The following is a 5,161-nucleotide window of genomic DNA, read 5'->3' as shown; positions in this document are numbered from 1 at the left end:
ACTACCAAGCGCTTCATTTTTGTGTTTGGTTTCCAAACGGCTCCGTGGGTCAAACCTCCAGCCTCCCTCCAGGTCTCAGCGTCATGCAGACTTCACCATCAAAGATCCAGTAAAGCCCTTCGGTTTCCTAAAACGCAGCTTTGTAAACGTGCAAATCAATGCCATCCAGCTTCCCTTTGGGGATGAGCTGCAGTAGAATAGAATAGAATAGAATAGAATAGAATAGAATAGAAACCGTTAATGTCCTCATTGAGGCAATTTGTTTTGCAGCTTAAAAAACTACAGCAGACAACACTTATTTCAACATTCAGCACACACTCATATCACATGGTAAAAGTGGAATCCCCTTCTGCATACTGTGCAGTACTAATAATACTAATACTGATACAGTTTCACATAGCAAGACTATACAGCACATATAATACTATGTACATATCCGGATAAAGTGCATACTGTGACGTGCACACCTCATAATGCAGCAGCATATTTAACTACATCATGTGATAAATCATTTACAAGTAGTAATGAAAAAAGTAGAAACAAGCAACCTCAAAGAAAAAAACTGTGTGAAGGGATGAACGAGCTCCTGGTTTGACTTGTTTTAGACCGTGGAGATCTGCAGCTGCGTCAGACGCTCGAACCTCAACCTCCCGGTGAGGAGCAGGGAAATATCTCACACCTTATCTGCATTTCATTCAGTCTGGTCCAGGTACAGGTGAGCTACATCTCTCTGTTGCTCACCTGTGATTCACCACACGTCCTTACAGTCCTGCCCAGTCTGGTTTTGCCACCTCAGCGTTACCATCCCAACAGACCGGACCATCGTGCAGAACACTTTCATTAAAAGCTCTATATAATAAAACCATAAGAGATCAACATTAAAAGACTTAAAGAGAAGGAAAATAAATCGTCGTCCTTCCTTTGCAGTGGCCTGAGAACGCCGTCCCACCAGAGCTTAGTGTCAATAGTAAGTCTGAGATATTTATATTCCTCCAGCTTCAATAACCTCACAACTGGTGACCGTCAGTAACCAGTCTGTTGTTGTTGAGGGTTTTTAGTTGGCTGGAGAAATAATGAATTTGGCAGGTGGATTCTGGGATCCGTCTGACACTTTGTCCTGAAAACGTTAATTTCCTGTCCCAGAGGGTTTTCTTTGTTATCGTCCAGTAAACCTCTGTCACCTGACTGAGCTCTGGGTTCTGCTGCTGGTTGCCGTTGGTTTTTATTTCGGCTCCGCTCCTGTGAAATTCAACAAGCTGCTCACAGGCGGCGAGAGCAGGAACTATTTCACAGACAGCGACCTGCGGGAGGCGGTCAGTTCAACATCAACCGAAACAAGTGCAAAATTTGGTGATTTTATGATATCATGGCATGGTGAAAATTAATGTTTAAACAGCTTTGGCAACTGTTCTGAACAGATCAGAAAGATATCCTGGTCCTGAGCGGTCGGCTGGACGCTGGCAGACGGCTCAGCTTTCATTTCGGTGCGATATTCACAACGTCGCTGCAGCTCGTCACTTCGACATCTACTCAGTGTCTAAATGTTCGCTGAAAGTTCAACGATCGTGTCAGAGCGCGATGTCTTCTCATACAACATTCGTATGATATCTTATGAAAAAGATTCATACTCTACCTTCACAGGACCGGCTGCTGTGCTTTTCAAACTATAACAGTAGTGACTTTGATGTAAGAACAGGCTGCAGAACGTAACACTGGTGGACGCTTTCATCTAAAGTCTCACTGAGCAGTCACATTATATTTTAGCGTGGTCGGTCCAGTGAGAGTTGAACCTTTAACCCTGGCAGTTTTAGTGCCTTGCTCTACACATTGAGCTGCTACAGACCACAATGTGTCCTGAATACCAAATTCAGAAACATTCAGAAGAAACCCAGACTCTGACTGTCCCCCGAGTCCTGAACGCCTCGGACCCGGAGCGGCAGCCTCAGTCTGGAGGATTACTGCTGACCTGGTTTCACTTCATGTTCCTCTGCTGAGAAATTCTGCAAGCCGGTGTTTACTTTAAGTTCAACAATGAATGAGTTTAGGTTAGTAGCCTCCCACTGGGCTTTATCATCTCTAGTGTGTGTGTGTGTGTGTGTGTGTGTGTGTAAGCAAATAGTTACTTTACACCCTGACCTAATTTTGTTAATCTAGGAAAGTCACAGGGCGTTCACACTGCGAGTGACTTTAACATTGTGTTCCTTTATTCAGACTGATTGTGGGCGGGGCTAGAAGCTCTGTGGGCGGGACTAGAAGCTATGTGGGCGGGGCCAGAAGCTCTGTGGGCGGGGCCAGAAGCTCCCATCTGCAGCTACAACTGGAACTGAACTGGCAAATCGTGTTTTTGCTGCTTTGGTTTTGCCTTTAATAACGTTACATCAGATAACAAAGGTCATTAGATAACATGAATCACAAATAAACAGAAAAACTGAATAAAGCGACTTCAGATGGACGAGACGTTTCTTCCTGTCGTCTTTCAGATAAAAGTCGTAGAGAACTGGGAAACTGAACGGCTGGAATCAACTTCTCCTCCATTTTAATCACATCAGGAAACAAGGAAGCGCAGAAATCTATTGATGACCGATGAACTGATATGAGTTCATTTGCAAAAACAGATAAACACCATACCTGAAAAAATAGAACAGACTGTAGTAGAACAGTCTGTAACGCTTCACAGACTTTCTGAATCAAAACCCATTTTGTCACAAAATCTTTAGTATTATTATTGCCTGGTGTAATACATTACTAGTTTAATTGTTTGATTGATATTACTTGGAAAAAAGGATTTATAGAAATGAATAAAAATTGAGTTTTGTGTTTTTGCAAATGAACTCTTCAATAATGTATGATATGAGAAACTGAAGGAACCTGATTTGTGAATTTACAGAAATATACATGATGTGCAAATATGGATCGTATTCACATTAACAAGTCAACAGAAGGCATTTCTGTACACACACACACACACACACACACACACACAGTGTTGTGGCATGGAGATGTACATTGTAAAAAACTACACACTTTATTATGTTAGGCTAATATTCACACACATGAACCCTAACCCCTTTACCAGACTCCAGTGTGGAGGAACCTGCAGAGTGAAAGCTGCAGGTGTGTTACTGTGTGTTCACCTGCAGTGTGTTATCAGAACACTGCAGGTGTGTTACTGTGTGTTCAGTATCAGTGTGTTATCAGAACACACTGCAGGTGTGTTACTGTGTGTTCAGTATCAGTGTGTTATCAGAACACTGCAGGTGTGTTACTGTGTGTTCAGTATCAGTGTGTTATCAGAACACTGCAGGTGTGTTACTGTGTGTTCAGTATCAGTGTGTTATCAGAACACACTGCAGGTGTGTTACTGTGTGTTCAGTATCAGTGTGTTATCAGAACACTGCAGGTGTGTTACTGTGTGTTCAGTATCAGTGTGTTATCAGAACACTGCAGGTGTGTTACTGTGTGTTCAGTATCAGTGTGTTATCAGAACACACTGCAGGTGTGTTACTGTGTGTTCAGTATCAGTGTGTTATCAGAACACTGCAGGTGTGTTACTGTGTGTTCAGTATCAGTGTGTTATCAGAACACTGCAGGTGTGTTACTGTGTGTTCAGTATCAGTGTGTTATCAGAACACTGCAGGAACAGGCAGAGCCAGACTGTCAACATTAATGTCTCAAACACTCGTTGGCGAAGGCTTTTTGCAGTTTTGTCAATAAACACTATGACAAGTAAATATTCTGTCTAATGACGATATTTGAAATAATTTGATTTCATTTATTGACGGAAATATGACAAAAAGAAAAAAACAACTGGCAGTTTATCCAGGTTTTTTAAATCAATCATGACTAAAATCTGACTCTATTTAAAGGCAAGGCAAGTTTATTTCTACAGCACATTTCATACACAAATGCAATTCAAAGTGCTTTACACAAGATATATAATACATATGATAAGAAATACAGGATAGTAAATAAATAAAAAACAAATAAAAAGAGATAATAAAGTGTATAAGAAGAGAGAATAAATAAAGAGAGGAGAAAATAAATAAAGGATATTTTCATCAAAAGTTTAAGACTACGCTGGTACAGGGAATGTGTAGTATAGTATGCAGAGAACACACAGAGAGTCACAGTAGAGTCACAGTAGAGTCACAGCAGGGTCACAGTAGAGTCACAGCAGGGTCACAGTAGAGTCACAGTAGAGTCACAGTAGAGTCACAGTAGAGTCACAGCAGAGTCACAGTAGAGTCACAGTAGAGTCACAGTAGAGTCACAGCAGAGTCACAGCAGAGTCACAGTAGAGTCACAGTAGAGTCACAGTAGAGTCACAGTAGAGTCTGGGAACGATGAAACTGAACTCTGCAGGTTGAAGCCACAGCAGAGTCACAGCAGTCACAGCAGAGTCACAGCAGAGTCACAGCAGAGTCACAGTAGAGTCACAGTAGAGTCACAGTAGAGTCACAGTAGAGTCACAGCAGAGTCACAGCAGAGTCACAGCAGAGTCACAGTAGAGTCACAGCAGAGTCACAGTAGAGTCACAGCAGGGTCACAGTAGAGTCACAGTAGAGTCACAGTAGAGTCACAGCAGAGTCACAGTAGAGTCACAGTAGAGTCACAGTAGAGTCACAGTAGAGTCACAGCAGAGTCACAGTAGAGTCACAGTAGAGTCTGGGAACGATGAAACTGAACTCTGCAGGTTGAAGCCTCTGGATTACTGGAGCTTGACGGAGGCAAGTTTGAACAAAAACCAAAGCATTCTTTATACCGTGTGACGTAAATGAGAATGTGTGTGTGTGTGTGTGTGTGTGTGTGTGCGTGTGTGTGTGTGTGTGTCCTGTTTGGTGTTACCGATCTGCAGTAAAACCTGAGATCGTTGCGTCAGTTCTCAGTCTTTGTGCCAGATACAACACACTCTGTCTGTGTGACTCAGGAACAGTCGCTGTGTTGTTGATCTGCAGGAGAAATTGTGGAAATAAAACAGATGAAAATTAATAAAATAAATGGAAAAAAGAAAATAGTAAAAAAAAAAAAAAAAGCATAGTTTGTTTAGCATTTGTCTTCAGGGTTTGATTTTCCCACAAAATATCATGTGAATGCAGCGCTGTTTAGCAGCCGACTTGGAAGTCCCGGATTTCCGACTTTCCCATCAGCACTTGAACGCAGC

Source organism: Centroberyx gerrardi, chromosome 11 (assembly GCF_048128805.1).
Source record: "Centroberyx gerrardi isolate f3 chromosome 11, fCenGer3.hap1.cur.20231027, whole genome shotgun sequence".
Lineage (NCBI taxonomy): Eukaryota > Metazoa > Chordata > Actinopteri > Beryciformes > Berycidae > Centroberyx > Centroberyx gerrardi.
This window is presented reverse-complemented; position numbering follows the sequence as displayed.